Source organism: Elaeis guineensis, chromosome 6 (assembly GCF_000442705.2).
Source record: "Elaeis guineensis isolate ETL-2024a chromosome 6, EG11, whole genome shotgun sequence".
NCBI classification, from domain to species: Eukaryota; Viridiplantae; Streptophyta; class Magnoliopsida; order Arecales; family Arecaceae; genus Elaeis; species Elaeis guineensis.
In genome coordinates, this window is record NC_025998.2 from 123,158,689 (window position 1) to 123,180,370 (window position 21,682).

General features: G+C 35.3%; 1 long non-coding RNA gene and 4 other non-coding genes across 5 annotated transcripts; all 5 read right to left on the reverse strand.

Annotated features, from left to right (window-relative positions):
• Nucleotides 1-13: 13 nt before the first annotated feature.
• On the reverse strand, nucleotides 14-6,479 carry LOC140858592 (uncharacterized). Its single transcript, XR_012142185.1, has 2 exons — nucleotides 1,377-6,479; nucleotides 14-378 (listed from the first exon to the last, which is right to left on the reverse strand). It is a non-coding gene; the product is annotated as an uncharacterized lncRNA (long non-coding RNA).
• On the reverse strand, nucleotides 2,158-2,231 carry TRNAN-GUU (transfer RNA asparagine (anticodon GUU)). The gene has a single exon. It is a non-coding gene; the product is annotated as a tRNA-Asn (tRNA).
• LOC114912686 (small nucleolar RNA snoR8a) lies at nucleotides 5,035-5,131 on the reverse strand. The gene has a single exon (XR_003798438.1). It is a non-coding gene; the product is annotated as a small nucleolar RNA snoR8a (small nucleolar RNA).
• On the reverse strand, nucleotides 5,716-5,811 carry LOC114912685 (small nucleolar RNA snoR8a). Its single transcript, XR_003798437.1, has one exon. It is a non-coding gene; the product is annotated as a small nucleolar RNA snoR8a (small nucleolar RNA).
• Nucleotides 5,972-6,059, reverse strand: LOC114912687 (small nucleolar RNA snoR126). Its single transcript, XR_003798439.1, has one exon. It is a non-coding gene; the product is annotated as a small nucleolar RNA snoR126 (small nucleolar RNA).
• Nucleotides 6,480-21,682: the final 15,203 nt, after the last annotated feature.

Sequence of the window (21,682 nt, forward strand, 5' to 3'; positions counted from 1 at the left end):
CGGAATCCAAAGATTACTTAAAAAGTTCTGAAACTATTTTGAGCATGGCTCATTCTATAACATGGCTCTCAAATGTTAAAAGGAAGAGCCTGAAAGAGGTACGTGCAGCACAAAGCGATGGTATCATCACCAGACTGCAACTGCCAAGGCTATCATAACAAGCTTTGTGAAAGGACAAAAAATAAAAAAAGGAGAAAATCTCTGCTATCATTTCATCTCTACAAATTTGTTAACCTGCAAGGGAGTTTCAGTACCTCCTTCACCAATTCCTCTACTGTGTAAGGTCAAGCTGCCATCCTGCACACAGCTCTGTGATGATTGCTTCTACAGAAGCCTCCAGTGAGTTGTTCAAGCGTGCGCTGCTGACTGCACCCTTCACTGTTTGAGATAATATCAAATATTGTTATTTTCAAGAACTTGCAGAAAATGGTGCATGTCTTGTAGTATGATTTTTATTAGCATCTTTAAGGGTTTAAATGATGCATTATCGGGTTATAACGGGGAAAAGAAAAACGAAACCATTATTAACCGTGACATGTTTATAACGACTGTTGTCTCAAAAAAAAAAAAAAAGAGAATTTTTGGCAAGAAAATAATCATGGAGTAATGGTTTTTATAATGGTACCATAACAGAAAATAATGGTTAATAACAGAAAAATAACTGAGTGATGTTTTTTTTTGCCCTTTTTATTAGGTAAAACAATATATTTATCGCCCGTGTAATCATTTTTGGATAGAATTTTGGGGAAAAGAATTGGGATTTGAAAAAACTTATTTGACCTGAAAAGCACAAGTAACAGTGATCCATTATAACAAAAAGTAATAGAAAATGGTAAAAAAATTACAGCTATTATATCTTTTCCACAATATTTGGATTGTAGCCCAAGCTATTATGATAGTATTATAATGGTTATTCACCGTTATTTAAAGTCATGGTAGACATGGAGCATCAGTTTTGACATGTTATAAGCAGTGAAGGCCTCTTACTCTGGTTATGTTATAGGGTTCATCATAACTTCTAATAATCCTGCATTTCTAGCAACAAGTGGTACTAGATTAATACAGAGCAGGTTATATAGAAAAACATGTAGGAATCTAGGGCACCCAACAACCATCTAGTCTATTTCCTGAAATTAATTCAACTAATTAAGAGCAATCTCTTACTCTTTCCCTTCTATGACAAACAAATTTATGTGATGGAGGATGTCGTAGATGGGAGAAGATTGCGTTCTGCAATCTCTTCCATTCAGACTCAAGGGGAAGGAAAAGTCTCCTTCACAAAACTATGTGAATATGAATTGCAGAGGCAAGGTCAGGCAGGTTGCCCACTTGATAATGGTTGTCGAAAAACTACATAAATTTGCAATTTCCTGTACCTTCATAATGAACCATGGCAGGTTCGATATGGTGCTTCACCAGGGTAGAGGCAAGAGCAGACTGATCATTTGATGACATACTGCTTCCCCATCTAATAATATAAAATCATTCCCACAATCTCGCATCAGCTGGTAGTCTAAAATTTCACTTGCAAGGCAGTGGCCTTATACGAATTGAGAGTGCATACTCAAAACTCCTAGGCAGCTCAAATTCGATGAGACTAACTCAGCTGACAGAATCAACATCCATTGTAAGAGTTTGCAAGGCCCATTTTGCATTCAATAAACTTAGAATAGCTGAATAGAACATATATCAAAGATCTTATATGATATAGTGTTACAAACTTCAGCAAACATATTTTACCTCCGATATATGGGAACTCTTCAATGAGCTGCGGGAACACACAGAAACATTACCAATGGTATCCTGTTGTCATGACATTAAAACAGATCATGCTTGGTAAGTCAAGACACTCCAAGCTAGAAAAATCAATACTACCTCAATTGGATATGGTAAGAATATGTTTAAAGTTTAAACAATTGCTTGAAGAACAAACAAATAATTGCATCCCAAAGCAATCAACAGTGTTGCATCCTGTTCCTTCCATACATTGTCAATCAGAAAAGAAACAAGATCATGTGCAATGTAAATCATGCTAAAACATAAAGTTAACATGGTTAGATAGGCAAACCGGTTAATTATCTTACCTAAACTACAGGAAACTGCTTTCAATCAAACTGTGACAAACAAAATATGCAAGCCATGGAAAATAACTATTTCCGCTAGAGGAAGGGTTTGAACCTTCGACCTTGTGGTTAACAGCCACACGCTCTAACCAACTGAGCTACTCCAGCTTACTTTATATAAATTATCCAAGAGAAAATAACAAATAAAAAAAAGCAATAAACAAAAATAACAATAGGTGGAAACCAAGCGTATGAAAGCTGTGACCTGCCTTCATAAATTCTATACGGCCATCTGCTCCTATCTAGAGTGGAGCCCTCCGGAGAAAATAATTTAAAAAACCTATGGCAATATTCCCTCCAAATCTCTTTTGGCCTCATATGCTCTTCTCAACGCTTTAACCTCTACAGTACAAGACTCAATTTCTTCTCATTTCAATCCCTGTAAAAGTGGAGTCCTGGTTAGCAGAGTCCTCATTCATATCCAACCCCAGCCGAGCCTCACCCCATCCAGAATGGGTAACATCTTTAGAAGGTCATAGAAATTTAAAAGCATGTAAAAATGGAGATCAGTCTATCATCACATATTAGAAGGGCATTGAATGGTTATACAACTTATGCCAAACTAACAGAATCTCATGGGTTTCAAACTTCCAAAGCTTGATAAACATAGAAAATGCATTTAAACTGATCTCTGTATTATTAATAGCAAAAGGTTCACATATCGCACACTTCATGCAGGTACTTTATGGGCTGTCCTACCTAATCACTTTTGTCCAGCTCCTAGAATGCATGGTATACATATCTGAGTCGGATAGATGTCAGACACTTGGATACTTACAAAAGTATATTAATTTCAGTTTTTAGAAAGCTGTCGAGAGTTGACCCCAACAACTAGTTTCATCCACTATAATAATGCGTAAATTGAGATTTTGTTCTTCTATAGAAATTGATTAAGAATGTATAAATTAAAGTAATTTCATAAATTGATGTTATCCCTAAATCCTTGTAAGTTTGGATGACAGACATGCATATTGGAAGATCTTAACAAATAATATCTTTTAATATTTTTTATATGATATTATATACGTGTGTGTTTTAGTTAAAACTATTTTCTTGCTGCACTTTGCACTTGGACACTGTCCGAATCTGATTCTTGTGTCCGTGCCACACTGCCTTTGGGGAAAGTAATCATCAACAAATATGCCACTCCACTTTGGTCCAATAAAATTTCGGTTAATATAATAAGAAAATAGCAGAAGATGCATTAGGAAGGGCTATGATGAAGCAAGTAGGGGGTTCCAAAGCAACACTTGATGACTCTGCAATCCCATCCAAATGGCTCACTACGTACTCCTATCTATTTCTTCCATCTTCTGGAACCCATTGCAATAAGCTTCTACACTTTACCCAACACCACTATCGACAATATGACTAGTACAAGGCCATGGCCTGTACCAACATCATCATCATCTTACTCTACAAGGGCCTGTCTGACCTCCCCCCTCACTGATTGGAAGGCCTCCCCTGACAATTTTGTTGAGTATATGGTATCTTTTTATGTCCTCATCTTCAACCCAACTCTATCACATGCTCATGAAGTTAAAAGGTAAATACATTCGCACATACATACATACATATCAAATCTGAATTCCACCATTGTTAGCAACTTTCATGTCTTCTGGTCTTCTAGAGACCCAAAAGGGGTTTCCAGATACTTGACAAGATGCTGTGCAGCACATAGCTTATCAGAGAGTCTGGAACAGAGACTTTCACAAACCATTTCAATGTAATGAATGGAACAACCAAGTGACTAATCTTCAGTACTACCATCCTAACAAATGCAAATAAAAGTTAGACTAAACTGTTTGTCCACCTACGAAACAATACTCAAGTAAATTCATCAAATCAGCCTTCCAACATATGCCGCTAGCATCTCGATAATGGGGAAAGAATATCAACTTGTCTCATTTTTTGATGTAAAAATATCCACTTGTCTTAGCCACTTAAAAGACTCAAGAAAAAAAATGTCAAAGGAAAACAGAGCACTTTCATACAACTAGCTATGCAATGCAGCTTGTTAACCACCTAATCAACAAATTTCAGTACCCATCCTCTCCATCATTGACATTGACGTCCCTTCGCCATATAGTTTTATTAGTAGTTGATAGAAAAGTTCAATAGTCTCTCCTCCAGTGGTATGCAGATATGATATAACCAATTAATTGAAAAATTCTCTATGATAAAACAACCTTTACAAAAGCATTCCATTAACTCCAGATAAGGGATCACAAATTCTTCTACCTTTCCACCAGTACCTTAGTCTTCATAAACCATCTAATGAAGTGATGAGGTCATCCCCTGTCTATAGATAAGTCAAATTAATCTTGTCATTAAATTCCAAAGAACGACTTCATATAGCCACCAGACAGAGTCATTGTGTCAAATAAACAGTACTACATTTACAGCACACAATTTATATCTAAAAAGTTTAAATATAGGAGGTAAACCAACCTGCTATGTCGCTTTACATTACTAACCTGACTGCCTAAGGCCTAAAGCATGGTTTCCACAGGGAAGTTTTCGAGTTGCATGCCGTTCTATCATTAGCCATCATGCAGAACATCCAATATATGTAATCCATAGCCCAAGAAGGGAAGAGTGTAGCAATAATTAAATCAAAATATACAGTGAACCAACACAAGATCCATCTTTAGTACCAGTTACTCAGTATTTCCAGATGACAACATACTCATCTTTGGTGATCCTAACGAGGGAACTCATCATTTACTTGCAATAGATGGAATTATCTAAATATCAGGCATTCATCGACCCGACTGAATAATAATACCTAAGTACTCTGAAACTCAATCAATCCATTTAAATAGCATTGTTCTGCAGCTGTATAAAGAGCAATTGCATTAACAGACTAAACAGTGAAGCATATTTGTTTATTAAGAAAATTGAAAATTGTTGATGCTCATATGCTATTCAGCAGCTGAAAGGAGTCTGTCATGCCCATGGCTAGAGCACTCAGAAGGAATTTTTTTTCTTATAATCATGACACCAGCGAAAAAAAAAATTAAAAATCGGCAAATCCCCCATGCTTAAACAACAATCCCTTAAACATCGAAAACATCATAACATTATCATAAACACAAACATCAACATTAAAACTCTGAAGGACAGTAAGTATAAGAAAACCTATTTACACAGGAGCTTAATAAACCCACTCGACCCATAGCCCAAAAAAGAATAATAAAAGACAATCCTAAATCCAGCCACATTCTGAGTTTTAAATAACATCAAGAACTAATTCTATGAGAAGAAATTGATCATGAAGTTTAACAATGATCTATTTCTTTCAAGTAGAAATACAAACTATCGAATGGAAAGGAAAACCAGTCTTTATCAGAAAAAAAGAAAGAAGAGGGAAACAACAAGCGCCTTAAATGACATAAAGTTTTCATTACATGTAATTTTATTAATTTTATTAATTTTATTCACCTTCTTTTCCTTTCGCACGAATCAAAGCTGGGGAAAAAACAGAGCCTCTTTTTCAACTACATTGTAGAAGACCCAAGGTGGTTGCAAATTCAGTTGATAATCAAAATCAAAGTACTAGAAGTATGATAATGATGGAGATTGAAGGCAGTGGTGCTCATATTCTATGGGTGTATAAGGAGTCTGTCATGCCAAATTTCCACAGCATTCAGAACGAGGAATTTGTTTTTATAATCATCGCACCAGCAGCTTTGAAAAAAACAAAAACGACAGATAAAAATCACTCAGTTATCTCAACCAGAAGATCAAAAGGTAACAACTTTAATATCAGAAAAAAACAAAAGACAATAACTTCGGATTAACGATCTCATTGTAAACTCGAATTCTATGGAAGAAGATAAAAAAAATTGGCTCAGACACGCACAAAAAGGTCATCAATTTGGTCCATAACTTTAATATCTCAGAATCGAGAAATGTAATCAGTCATCACAGCCACGATTCCGACAATTAAAACTAAAATATCCAAAAAACAACAACAACAAATAAATGGATTAAAGGAGACGTTTACAACATAGAGGCGACCGTAACCCTAATCCCAATTTGTGGAAGGGGCAAGGCCTCTAAGCGCCTCTCATAGGTATCGAGAGTTGGTCAAAGAGCCCTCACCGCCGACCGGCCATGCAACGGGCGGGCGGGCGGATCAAGAGTCCAACTCCCGGCGAACCGATCCAAACAAAAATAAGAATAATTAAGCCATAAATCTCAAAAAGGAAAAGAAGAATCTAAAAGAAAAAATCGAGAGAACTTTTGAGAGAAAGGAAGAGAGCAAGGGGTAGCGTGGCGTATTATCCACCGTGGGATTTGATGCGGTCCAATTGCAACAGGTGCATGCAAGATGGAGGCGAGAGCAAGAGGGAGAATGGCGAAACGATGCCCTACAGGGAGTATATATATAGAGAGATTTCGGTCGCTTAGAAAACCCTAGTTCCCGTTGGTGGACAACCGGTTCTTCCAGACACGTGTTAAGTTGGGATTGGTTTCAATGTAGGCCAATCAGGTTTAGATGGGTCTGGAAGCTGGCCGCCACCATCGGGTGAAAATAGTACGAATATTATCCAACCGAACTATTTTTGTTAGGACCAATAAAATATATGCTGAGTCATCCATTTGATTCATATATGGTTCATCTTAAATAAATTTAAATTTAAATTAAATAAATTTAAATTATAAATAGATCGATCATTTTAATTTATTTAATATTTTAATCAAATTTAAATTTTAAATATTAGATCTATTTAATTTATTTAACTCGTTTAATATTTAGATCGAATTAAGTCAGTTAATTCATTTAATCTATTTAATATATTTAATTTATTTAATCTATTAAAAATTTATTTAATCTATTTCTGACTCATTTAACTTGATCTATTTAATCTGTTTAATTCGTTTAAGATCTGTTTAATCTGTTTAAAATTTACTTAATCTATTTCTGACCTATTTAATCTGATCTGTTTAATCTATTTAACCTAATTTGATCTATTTAATAAATAGATTAAACAGATCCACTTAAATTATCTATTTAATAAATAAGTTGAGTTCAGGTTTGAATTTTTGACCCGTTTAATAAACAGGTTGAATTTAAATTGATGATTTTCTGACTTGACCCGCATTGACTCGACCCGCATCTGACTCGATCCGACTTAATTGCCATCCTAGTTTTTATATCCGAATCAATCCATATATGAATAGAAATTCGAGGATATGACAAATATCTGTATCCATATCCATATCCATCGGAGCAAAATAGATATGGATATGAATAAATAACTATTTGATCCTTATCTGAATATCCGAATCTAGATGGAATCCTATATAATTTTATATAAAACTTATTAATTTTTTTAAAAAATTATAATTATATAAATATATTATTAATTTAATTTATCATCTATTTAATAATATTTTTGATTCTATAGTCATAAAGTTTAATTATCTAAATAATATATATAATTATATCTATACTTTCAGTATCCGAATTATATTCATATCCGTTTAAAATAAATATGAATATAAATTTTTATATCCAAATAATATATATATTTATATTTATTTTATTAGATAAAATAAATATGCATATAGATATAGTGGTATTCGATTTGATCTCAGTCCTACCTCCGTAGTAAGAATACAGCAATATCCCCAACTTTTTTGTTGAAAAATCCTTTCCATTTATAAGATAAAATAGATTATACACTTGGACATTATAGTGATGTTTTTATTATTATAATGATTATTATTTTGAAAGATAAGGCAGGACCAAATCGGACCCTGATTTGTTAATGATTGTATGTATAATCATATAATAATTATAATATTATATCATACTATATCATAATATTTATATAATAGATTTGTAACTATAAAACTAAAATGAGAGATATGATTTAAAAGAAATAAGTGAGTTATGAGTCGGATCAATTTGCGGGATGAGCAAGATCTACATGGCAAAGCCTGGTAAAATGGACTAGACAGTATCCATCTGAATCTATTTTCATATCGAATTTATTCAGATATGGATAGAAATTTGAATATCCGACTAATATCTATATTAATTAAAAAAAATAGATATAGATATGGATAGATAATTATTCGATGCATATCCGAATATCTAATTCTATCTGCAATCTTATTTAATTTTGTATAGTACTTATTAATTTTTTTTAAAAAATATACAACTATATTAATATGCTATTAATTTAATTAATCATTCACTTAATAATATTTTTGATTTTATAATTATAAAATTTAATTATCCAGTTGATATCAATATTTATATCCATAGTTTTCGTATCCGATGTGTATCCATATCCATTTAAAATAAATATAGATATAAATTTTTATATCTAACTAATATCTATATTCGTATTTATATCTATCAGATAAAATAAATATGTATATGCATATGCTACTATCTGATCTGATTCCAGTCCTAACTCAAAAGTTAGCAAAATATTGAGAGTATATTCCTTCATGAAAAATGGGTGCTCAACTAATGTTCCATGAGGGATTTAAAACCAAAAAGAACAAAGAAAAAATGGAGCAAGCAGAGCTGGCAGGAGAAAAACTACTAACAAGTTGTAATCACTATTATATCATATGATCTTATAGGAAATTCTTTGTATATGACGAATGATATAGAAAATCAATATGAAGTGCATCGCTTTATGTGATTGATCCATATAACCATCGCTTTTCAATACGTACTTAATATCTGTAGTTCTATTTTTTTCATTTGAAAATTTTAAATGATAAAAATATTTCTATTTTTTAGAAAAAATTATAATATCTTATGTCTATATTATGACATCCTATATGCAGAAAGTCATGATTTTAACGTAGGATGTTATAGTATGCTACAGAATGTCATAATTTATTTCAAAGAGTAAGGATATTTTTATCATTCTAATTTTTTAAAGAAAAAAGTAAAATTGCAGACATTAAATGTATATTAGAAAGTGATTGGATAAAAATACTTCTTCTATATTATATTATCCTAGACCATATTATGACATTCTGGACTATATTATGACATCCTACATGCAAAAAGTTATAATTTGATGCAGGATGTCATAATATATCACAGGATATCATAATTTTTTTCAAAGAGTAGGAATATTTTCGTTATTCAAAATTTTTAAACGAAAAAGTAGAACCGTGGATATTAAATGATGGCTACATAGAACAACTATATAAAGCGATGCGCTCCATGTCGGATTTTCTACGTCACCTGCAGTGCACAAAAAATTTATCATGATCTTATTTGTCATATTCAATGGGCCAAGATCCTCTTCACTCTAGAAGGCCTAGGGTCTATGTTGTGGGCATGGGCCTCATATGGTATTTAGGACTGTACAGGGAGCTGTTGATCTACAGGTTGGATCTCCACAATTCAAGCACAAAATAGGGAGGAACTAGTTTGTAACCCATGCTATGCAGCAGATTTTTATTTATACAAAGAAGAGGTTCTGGAGCATTGCTTCAGCTCTCATCGACAAGAGTTTGTTCACTGAAATTGAACAGAGAAAGTAAAATAAAATATTAGCCGAGTCTATTATATTTATAGGTTAAAGAAAATATAAATGACATGCAAATGATTGAGAAACTTATGTCATTTTAATTTTATTTTTTTTGTAGATGACACAATCAACGATTTTCTGCAACATGAATAGTAATTTTTTCATTAAATACTTGAGAAATATATGATATAAAATGGATAGTGAAAAAATTTTACCGGATTGTGTTAGAAGATTTCTTTGAAGGGCTACTTCGATGGAAGAGATCATGCTCAAAATACAAAAATAATATAGGTAGTCATTGTCCATGGTCAACATTCTTAATATTACAACAAAATTTTACCTTTAATATAGTTTATCAACTAATGATACACTTAAAAAATAATAATAAAAGAAAATTATTCTTCGATATCGATATTTATAATATTTTTTTATCCATGTAATTATGATCGTCGATTTCAATTTTATCAAGACAGTGATTTCTTGTATGGCATAATTTTGCAAAAAAATCTTAATTAAATTTATTTTTGAAATTATAATTAATTATCAAATTAGAATTTCAATGACATATTATACATAATCTTATTAAAATAATATAAAATTAATTAGATTTAAATTAATATCAAAAAATTTAAATTTAATTTCAATTAGCATAATAACATCTATAAACAAATGATTACTTTGATTAAATAAAAGATGATTAGAGAACATACATATAGATGATCTAAAATAACAAAATCATTTTTTGATAAAAATATCAATTTTTACATGTGGCTCAACTCCAAATATTTGTTAGATTTTTTAGAATAAGAAAACTCTTTTTTCCTGCCTATATTATTTTTATTTTTTAAAAATATAATTTACAGATTTAACAAAGGGTTTTTTGTAAATAAAACCAGGTAGGAGGACTCTTTTGAAATAAGAAAATATATAGGGGTTTTTCTAAAAATTATGATTTTTTTTTATTTTTTATCCTCTCTTTTTTCTCTCATTTCACTCGCCTTTTCTCATTCCTTTTAGATTCTTCTTTTTTTTTTTTTTGACTTAACCTTCTCTTCTCCTCTCCCTCCCTCCTTTGACTGTGAGAATCGAGTGATGTTGACCTCCCTCATCGACACCTGATCCCTCTCTTTAGAAACACGGTCCTTTTATTTTTTTTCCTTCCTTTCTTCCCTCATTTCGCTCCCTCTTTTCCCTTCATGTCAAAGCCTTCTCATTTCCTTCTACCTTTGCTCTAATCATCTCCTCTCCCTCCCTCCTCCTACTTTTGCCCTAACCTTCCTTCCCTTCCTCCTCTTCTGATTCTTCTTTCTTCTTCTCTGTAAAAAAACTAGCCTATCTTCTCTTTCACCAAAATAGAAATCTACCCAAGCTCGATGCTATTGATGTTCGAAGTGGATGGATCACATTCCATGATCGTCGGCGGTCACAGATAATCCATCCTCTGCTTCTTTTTTTTTTTCTAAATTTTTGGTTCTCTTCTTTTTCTAATTTTTTTTTGGGGTTTATCTATATCATTTTTTTCCTTACTTCTCTCCAATTTTCTCCCATTCATATTTCACCACTAATAGATTAAAATTTTTCTTCCTTTTCTATCTACATCCATTCACCCTCCTCCCCTATTTCTCCTATCATTTTTTACCCTCTCTTCTTCCTTCCTTCCTTTTTTTTTCCTCTTCCCCCGATTCTATCCCGCTCATGTGCGAGCATAGTTTTTTTCTCTTGATTTCCTCCATCCATCCACCCCTCATTGTTTCCCCATTTCTCTGGTAATCTCCATATCCCTAATCCCAACCAGAAACCCCAACCCTAGCTCCCACCCCTTCCACTATTGGCCGAGTGGTTTAGCCTAAAAAATCTATTAATCCAAGCCCACAACATCCCAAGTCAAGCCCAAAGCTTCCTAGCCCAAACTGAGTCCAAACATTCCTAGATCAACTTGAGTCCAAACCCATCCCAGTCTAAGGTCAAGTCGAAGCCGAAGCTGAAGCCGAAGTCCAAGCCCAAGCCCAAACTTTTATAGGCCAAGTCAAAGCCCAAGCCCAAACTTATCCAGATCAAACCTTCAACCTAGCCCATATCCCAGCCTTAACCCATATAGCTGACTTTGAGCCCATATCCAGCCCAAGCCCGCATATATTTAGATCAAGCCCAGGACTAAAAATTTTCAAACCAAGCAAGGCCCAAGCCCACTCCTCAGCCCACCCCATACTAGGCCCCAACCTAACCATGGGCTTTAACTTATGGATCTAACCCTAGGCCCAAAAATTCCAAGCTGAAGCCCAAGCCCAAACTTTCGTAGGCCAAGTCAAAGCTCAAGCCCAAACCTATCCAGATTGGGCCTTCAAACTGGCCCATATCTGGCCCTAACCCATGTAGCTGATCCTGACCCATATCCAGCCCAAGCCCACATATGTTTAGATCAATTCCAGGATAAAAATTTTCAAACCAAGTTGAGGCCAAAGCCCACTCCTCAGTCCGCCCCATACCAGCCCCTGATCTAACCATAGGCTTTAACCCATAGACCTGACCCTAGGCCCAAAAAAAAGGTTTGGACCTGCCTTGGCCCACCTTCATTTTTTTTTATTTTTTCACTCATTCGATCAACCTTCTTTTTTGCATCTTTTTGCCGCGCTCTGCTCTCTGTTTCCGATCATCTAATGTGATGATCTATGAGCCCCTAATCCTCTAATCTTAAGTTTTTGAGTACTGCAAGGCTACTGCACTACATTAACAACTGTGCTTTCCTTTTCTTCCAATCCTTTAATCCTAAGTTTTTGGATACTGGAAGACTACTGCACTATAGCAGCAACCATATTTTTTTTTTATTATTTTTTTTGCAGCACAGGAAGGCTACTGCATGCAGCAGCAACTATTTTTAGATCTTTTTTTCTTTTTTTTTTTTTCCTTTGATCAACTCTCCGATCAACTCTGTGGGAACTAAAAGGCTACTACGATACCGTAGCAACTATCCCTTCATTTTCTTGCACAAGAAGGCTACTGCACTATAGCAACAACCATGTCCATGTTGGATGTGTGCCCTAGAAGTCAATCTTGGCTGACACATATTTTTCTCTAGGATATATTTTGTACTTGTTGGGCAGTCTTTATAACTAATCATATCTTTTGTGTCTATAATTTATCCTAAAAATTAATAAAGATGATTTTGTAAATTCTCAAGGTGTTGAAAATTTGAGACATACATCATTAGTGGTTGATTTCTAAATACTCCCGATCGAAGAATCGTCACGGAAGACAGTGATTAATCTATTCGAGATCAATGCATAAATCACCTCCCTTTAAGGTAGATGAGTCTCAAGTCTACGGTGTAGAGATATTGGGGTGAGAGTGCAGACGGTTGTTAGAGAATAACTTGCACTGAGCATGACCAATACGAAAAATTACTTGGATATCTACTATTCGTCAGTAGTTTTTTCGATGCTGCAGTGGTGTGACTGATCCTTTGATCTGTGGTGTGTTGGCTATTCGCAGTGAGGCTATATAGTTTGATTGCATGTTCCTTTGGTCCCTAGCCATATGGATTCTTGCTATGTATGTTGGCTATGTAAGTTCAGATTTACTGTTTGGAGTAGGATATACCTAGATGGAATCTACCGATCTCGATAGAAAAGGAAAAATCCTGTGCGATTCGTAAGACTGAGTTCAAAAATTTTTTTGGCCAAAGTAAGTGTGAATACTGAAAAAGAATTTTCACAGAATTTACAAATGAACTCGAGTCGAGCCAATCTATCATATGACTGACGATGGAGTTTGATAAGTTCTCCATGATCTCCGTCCAGTCGAGACTCTCGATAGAGGGATTGTATCACATGATAACTGCACCTAAGGGTTTACTTTTATGTTCTGCTGGATTGCCATTACGTATTGCTAGACATCACTGGTGGATCGTGAGAACTCACTAAGATCATTTTTAGATCAACGATCTTTGTTGAGGTGAGTTGGAATCATTTCAGCCCATCGAAAAGAGTTTCGATGATACTATGATGGAGATCATGGTATGTCTCACTACCATACAAAATAGAACCTGAGGGGTCACACACAAAAGGAGCTTGACCTGATCAATAGCTTGGATTATATTTGAATTATCAATTGGATTGATAGTTTGAATATTAGAAACTGCTAATTTGTAAGCATTACAGTTTTGGCGGCTGCTAATTGTTAGCGCAGGGACTTAATTACAAGTATTGTAATTTTTTTGAGACTGATTAAACTATAAATTAAATATAAATTAATTTAAATCAGATTAAATTAAATTAAATTAAATTTAATATTAATTAGATTCAATTATCCAAATCAGATTTGGATTTCAAGCCTGATTGGATCAAGCTTGACAGCCTTTTCGAATTCGGCTCGTTTCGGACTCGATTTGAATCCGATTGAGGCTCTATTTCAATCAAATGAACCATGACTCGGAGAGCCCAAATTTTATGAGACTCTTTCTCCAGAAATCATGCCAAAAAAAGAAGTGGGGTGTTATTTTTCTCATCCTTCTCTCTTCACGCCCGTAAAAGGAGAGGGGGAACCAATAGTTGGCGCCCCACCTTATCTGGAATTCTTTTTCATCCAAATTTTTTTTATTTGAATTTGATTCAAAATAGAATAAAAATATCTTAGATTAGGATATAAAAGTATTTTTTTGTATGACAAAAAAATTAGAGAAAGAGGATGCGCGCTGGCTTTGTGCGTGAAAGATCTTCCCGATTTTTTTTTGGCGCACCAACTTTTTCTTTTTTTTCTTGCACACCATACATTCTCTATTTGATAAGATATGATCTTTATCTCTAAGGGAGCATGAGGGATAAGGGGTGTGTGTGACAAAAATTAAAAAAATTAAAAAAAAAGGGACGGGTGAAGAGAGGGTGTGCGTGAGATATGAGAGGTCTCTTCTTTCTTATATCTATCCTTCATATCTATGCCTCCTCTTGTCTTCTCCACTTCTTGTTCATGCCCAGACCTGAGAGACATCAGATTTAAGAGAGAAAAAAAGAGAGAAGAAGAAGAATTCTTCTTCTCTTCACGGTGATCTGATTCAGATCATGTCAGATCTGTGCAAAAGATTTCATGTAGCGATCTCCTTCTTCGAAATCTAGAAGAAGAGATCTAGATCTAAAGATAAGGAGTGAGATTTGTAAAGTGCTAGCACACTGATGATCTTGATGCTCTGATCAGATGGCTCCATGTGGATATCAGTAGAGGTCGGGCGTGTACGCAGCTACGATCAGAACTCGAGGCATCACTACAAGAAATTTGATTTTTTGCGACGAAATTTTTTCGTCGCTAAAAATCTTATTTTCATCGCTAATAGTATTTGCGACGAAATATATCGTCGCTAAAAATTTGTAGAGAAAGCCTCGTAGCAAAAGACCTTAGCGACGAAAATATTTTATTTCGTCGTAAAAAATAGTAAACCCAGACAACGAAGTTATGTACTGTATTAGCGACGAAAATATTTTATCGCAAGAGCTTAAATTTTCGTCGCTAAAATTGCAACGAAAAAAAATTTCGTCGCTAAATATTTTGATTAAAAAATTTTTTTTCTTATTTTTTGCGATGAAAATTAATTTCGTCGCAAAACTTAGCGACGGATTTCGTCGCAAAATAATTTGTCGTAAAATGTTCGTCGCAAAAATTGCGACGAAAAAAATTTTCGTCGCTATAATTGTGACGAAAAAAAATTTCGTCGCTATAATAGCAACGAAATAAAATTTTCGTCGCTAAAAGGGCGACGAAAATAAAAAATTTCGTCGCTATAATGGCGATGAAATAATAATTTCGTCGCTATAATTGCAACGAAATAAAAATTTCGTCGCAAAAAGTTTAAATTTTTAGCGACGAAACTTTTTTTCGTCGCTAAAATAGCAACGAAATAATTTCGTCGCAAAAATTGCGACGAAAAAAAAATTTCGTCGCTATAATGGCGACGAAATAATAATTTCATCGCTATAAGGATGACGAAATAAAAATATTCGTCGGCATAATTGCGATGAAATAAAAATTTCATCGCAAAAGTTATAATTTTTAGCGACGAAACTAAGACTTTCGTCGCAAAAATAGCAACGAAATAAAAAATTTCGTCGCAACGAATAATAAATGTTTTATTTTTTGGGTTCACAAATTTTTTTGCGACGAAATTAATATTTCATCGCTAAAATAAATTTTGGATAAAAAATAAAATTTTTATTAATTTTTCAAAAAAACCTGCTCAAATACAAATTATCTGATCAACCATATTTTAAATAAACAGTATGTTAACACAATAAAAATATTCTAAGTCAAAAGACCAATTTCAAATAACAAAAAGTTTCATAACCATCTTTGTCATATACAAAAATATAAGTCCATACACCATTTTAAATTTAAAATAAGTACAAACTAAGTATGATCTGACTCATTGGCCTCGTTCCCTCCTCCAGGCGTCGATCCCTGACCCGATACGTGTCGCGATGGTGGTGCAAAGGCGACATCATGTGACTGTAGAGGTGCTAACTCAGAAGCATCAATACCGAGCCGTCCCGCCACCGCAGCTACGATCCTCTCGAGCTTCTGACTACGATTCATCCAGTAACTAATCTGATCTTGCATCATGCTCATGGATGTCCTAACTGCCTCTGGCACCGATGTATCATCAGACCGGCCGGATGACGAACTGCATGATTTTTTGGATCGCATGCTATGACCAGATCCTAGCTGCCGCCCGAGGACGGTATCCAAAATCGTATCATCTGTCATCAAACAAACCTGCTGCGATCCAGTATCACCATCAGATCCCACCTCCCTCGTCGCCTGCTCTCTCAATTCTAACATTTTTTCCTTCACAATAAATAAAATAAAATCATAAATTTTTTTCAAACTCTTTAAAAGTATTCAAAATGTAGAGTAATGATACTTACATGACGCTGCCTCGCCTCCTCGGTCACGAACTCGCCACTCTTGTTTTGATAGAATTTAGCATAGGTGTCGACTCCGGATAGTCTCTGTTCAAACAAAAAAAAAAGAAAAAAAAGATATCAAAATAATGTAAATATTTAATAAAAAGTTACAAAGTATGATTGCAAATGTAGTTACATACCATCCTCTTCATTCCCTGTGCAAAAGAGGCACTTCCTTGCGTGTGAATAGAATCAATCTTGCTCCTATTCACCTTATTCGCCTCCGATCGTCGCTACAAAATACATACAATTATAACCAATAAAGGACATAACATAATTAAAAAAACTTGGAACACTAGACATACCTGAAATGCCTCACTTCCAAAATGCTCACATAACCATCGCCAATCGTCACTAGACCCAGCCCAATTTCTGTATGGCTGGGTCACAGGATCAATCCCCTTCGCCTGCAGCTCATTGCAGTATTTATGAAGCCTACATCGCCGATCTCTGTATCTATTTGCAGCCATTTTGAGAATACATGCCGTCACTTCTTCGTCAGTGCAATCCTCGAAGTCAATATTATCCTACACAGTAATCATACCAAAAGGCAAATACATGAAATTATTCATATAATAAAAAATTTATTTATATAACCAAAAATAATATGGATCATGTAATGATATGCAAGACATCCAAATTTAATTCTTACCCTGATGTGAGAGACTAGAGCATCACGGTATCGAGGAGCTACATGCTTGAAACTTTCAGCAGCCCACGAAAAATGATTCCACATATACAAACTGATCTCATTTGCGACGATACTAGCCTCTGTGCCAACCGGATGATCTCGAAATATATGTACCTTTGGTTTTTCATTGTGTGTATGCACATATTTTTCCAAAACAAGACCCCTACTAGGACCACGCACTGCACGTTGATGCTGTGTTCCTACATGTAAAAATTGATGAAATGAACATATATCATGTATCACTAAATGCATATAACAAAAAAATATATATGGTTTATAAATTGATAGAGATGTACCTATAAGGGGATGATGCTGCGGTACCATGGCCTCCGGCTGGGCAAGCTCTGGCTGAGCACTAGGCGGCTCTGTGGACTCGGGCAACTGAGTCTCATCTAAATCTTTTGAGTCATCATGCAAAATGCTAAAGTGAGGATGTGTATCATCAAGCGGAGCCTGCTGCCTACCCCGTGAATGTCTACGTCCAGGACCAGTCATGATGCTGTAATTATTAAAATAATTTAAATCAGTAAGTAATCAAAAAAACTCAAGTATTACATGATATAATAAAAAAAAAAAAATTGAATTACTTATTCATATTAATTATTGTTCTCAGATTCTGAACTCGTGTCCATATAGTCATCTTCGACGGGAGTCATAGAAGACTTCGACCCTGAAGTACTATCATCATTGTCGTTAACGAAGTCATTATTGGATCGTGCTCGTGTCCGTGCCCTTATGGACGATCCAACAACAGAAACATCCTCAGGTTCATAGTCGTCTCTTTGTAATTGTCCTATGTCAATCGTATCATCTGGCACTAATATGTTATCTGGTGCTTGCATTTGATATACTTCGTTTTCAATAATTGCACAGACTTCATTCTCAAGATGTTCATCGTTCGGACATGTGAAAAGTGCAGGATCAAACAAATGCCTATGCTGAGCCCTTATTGTAACTCGCCAAGGCTCTTTCATTTTGTTATCATCAATATACCACACTAGTCTTGCTTGCTTTGCAAAAATATAAGGATCACTTTCATACCATACATGACCAGTGTGGGCACTGACGAGTTGAGGATCTATAACAATTGGCCTGTGTCGTCCTAAGTCATACCATCGACACTTGAATAACACAATCCGTCGAAGACCACTATATCTCAACTCTATAACCTCATGCAGAACACCAAAAAAATCTATTATTTCACCCTTGTGCTCGCCCTCCACGCTTATTCCACAATTCTGTGTGGTTCGATCACGATTGCGATCTTTCGTTAAGAATCGCACACCATTGACTATGCATGCTGAATATACTGATACACGTCTGTCAGATTTTCGTGCAAGTACAGCTAAGTCATTACTGATACAGTTAGGATTGTCTATACGTAGCTGAGCTATCTACAATTAAAAGAACAATAAGCAGGTTAAATTTGACAAGATAAATACTATATAAACAAACTTTTAATCATGGATGAACATGAACATAACTTACCCGTTCGTCAAACCATGATGCGAATTGATTCCTATGTCGTGCCGCTGCTAATGTAGGATTACTTCTTCTGAGCTCACTTTCGTGTTCTCTGAAGTGATACAGTAATACCATGTATATTTTAATTTAGAGTCCACGTGCATTCATTGATATATCAACAAATAAAAATTAAATGTATATACTCACATCATGTAGGCTTCTACCTCCTCACAATTGTTTGGCACATACCAATGCATGTCATCCGTTTCTTGTGGTGTCAACATTCAAAAATCTTTTTTACCATATGGTCGGGCAACATTGGAGAACACGGACAATCCATCGGTCAGAATCTCGTCAACATCAATATTCCGCTGTGGCCTTGTAAATTTGGTCTCCACTCGTCGAAGGTACATAGAGCAGAACGTCAGACATTCATTCATAACATGTGCCTCTGCTATTGAACCTTCAGGCCGTGCTTTATTAGTGACGGCACTCTTGTATTCACGCATCTCCCTATTCAATAAATTATCAATTGATATCACATATAATAAGAATACAATAATGAATAATAAATATTACAATATCATGCAATTACCTTTCAATTGGGTACATCCATCTTGTATGTACTGGCCCACCCAATCTAGCCTCATGTGGAAGATGAACAGAAAGATGCACCATGATATCAAAGAAGGCGGGAGGGAATATCATCTCGAGCTTACAGAGAGTAATGATAATCTTCTTCTCCAATATGTCGATCTGACTTCGTCTCAATGTCTTCGCACATAAGTCTCAAAAATAAGTTCCCAGATCAAGTAACGCATCACACACATTATTCGGCAACAATCCGCGCAAACCAACTGGGAGCACATGCTGTAGAAGTACATGACAATCATGACTTTTCATCCCGACGATCTTCCCATCTTTCAACTTGATGCACCGTTTCAAGTTTGAGGCGTATCCATCAGGAAACCTCACTGATCTCAAATATGAAATAAATTGATTTCTCTCTCTTCGATTCAGTGTATAACATGCCAATGGCTTCACCAGCCTATCCCCTCGTCGAATCAAATGTAATTCTTTTCTAATCCGCATATCCTCTAAGTCAAGACGAGCCTTCATGGTATCCTTTGTTCTTCCTTCAATATTGAGAATGGTATAAAATACATTATCAAATATATTCTTTTCAATATGCATGACGTCAAGATTATGTCGAAGAAGAAGCGTTTTCCAATATGGAAGATCAAACAACTTGCTCTTTTTTCTCCAATTTTCGATACTTGTTCGCACCCCTACTTGGCTAGCCAGACCCTTACCAAATATGACATCCTGTGGGTTTTGGTAACTGATTTAAAATATTGTCCGTAGATCAGAATCTTGGCTGCGCACGTCGTTCATGCTTGCCATTGAACTTAAGACTTCTCCTCCATCTATGATCATCTGGCAAGAAACATCGATGGCCAGTAAAACAAATCTTTCCGCGAATACGGTCCGATGTAATATCATCATTACAAGTTGGGCATGCTTTATACCATTTTGTACACCATCCAGAAATATCGTCATATGCAGGAAAATCGTTAACTGTCCAAAGCAATGCTGCATGCATACGAAAGATGCCTCCTACAACATGATCATATGTTTCGCATCCTTCTTCCCACAAATATTGTAACTCTTCGATCAATGGCTCTAAAAATATGTCTATGTCTCTTCCAGGGGCACGGGAACCCGGGATCAACAAGGCCAATAGATTAAAAGGTGATTTCATGCACTTCCATGGTGGTAAATTATAAGGAAATACCATAACAGGCCACATACTATAAGCAGTACTAAGATTACCATATGGATTAAATCTGTCTGTTGCCAACCCTAGCCTGACATTTCGTGAATCAGCTGCAAACCATGGATGTTCACGATCAAAATGTTTCCATGCATCTCCATCTGATGGATGTCTCATGACATCATCGTCCATATTATTTACCTCCTTATGCCACCGCATGTCACAAGCAGTATGCCTCGACATGAACAATCGACGCAATCGTGGTGTAATCGAAAAGTACCGCAGAATCTTGCATGGTATTTTCTTTTTCTTCTTATCCTTATCACGACTTTCTTTCCATCTGCTTGAATGACAAATTGGACATGCTTGTAGATCTTGTTTATCCTTCCGAAATAGAACACAATCATTTGGACATGCATGTATCTTTTCACAGCGTAGGCCCAAGTCATCGACTCCCAAACCGAGTCCTTTCAATAATTTTTTGGCTTCATAATGACTTGACGGAAGTAACTCTCCCTCTGGCAGTAAGTCCTTCAAAAATTTGAGCAACCAATTAAACGAGTTGTTTGACCACTTACCAAGTATCTTCATGTGTAATAACTTTATTACGGCGGACAACAGAGAGTACTTCTTACAACCAGGATAAACATCACTTTGTGCATCTCTTAATAGACGCTTGAATCTATCATTTATAGATATATTAATGTCCTCTTCAGCTTCTTGTCTCGAAATGGAATGCTGATGTTCTGCTCTCGCTTCTACATTTACTTCAAATAATTTCGGATGAAGATCCTCTAAAATTTCTCTATCTTCTTCACCAAGTGTTTGTCTTTCACGACTGCATGATCCACCGACTGACGATGGATTTATGGGACTCCTGGACAACATGTTCGAGCTAGTCGACAAATCTTCACCATGACAAGTCCATCTCTTGTAAGTCACATCTATACCGTGTTCGTATAAATGATTCTGAATGTCCGATAAGGTACACCAAAATAAATTCCTACATCGACGACATGGACAACGAGCTTTCCCATCTTCTCTAGTATGATTGGACGCCACATTCATAAAAGTCGTCAAACCCGTAATATACTCGGGACAGAACTTATCACGCAAAGACATCCAACCACGATCCATACCTACATATTTATGATGCAAACTATACA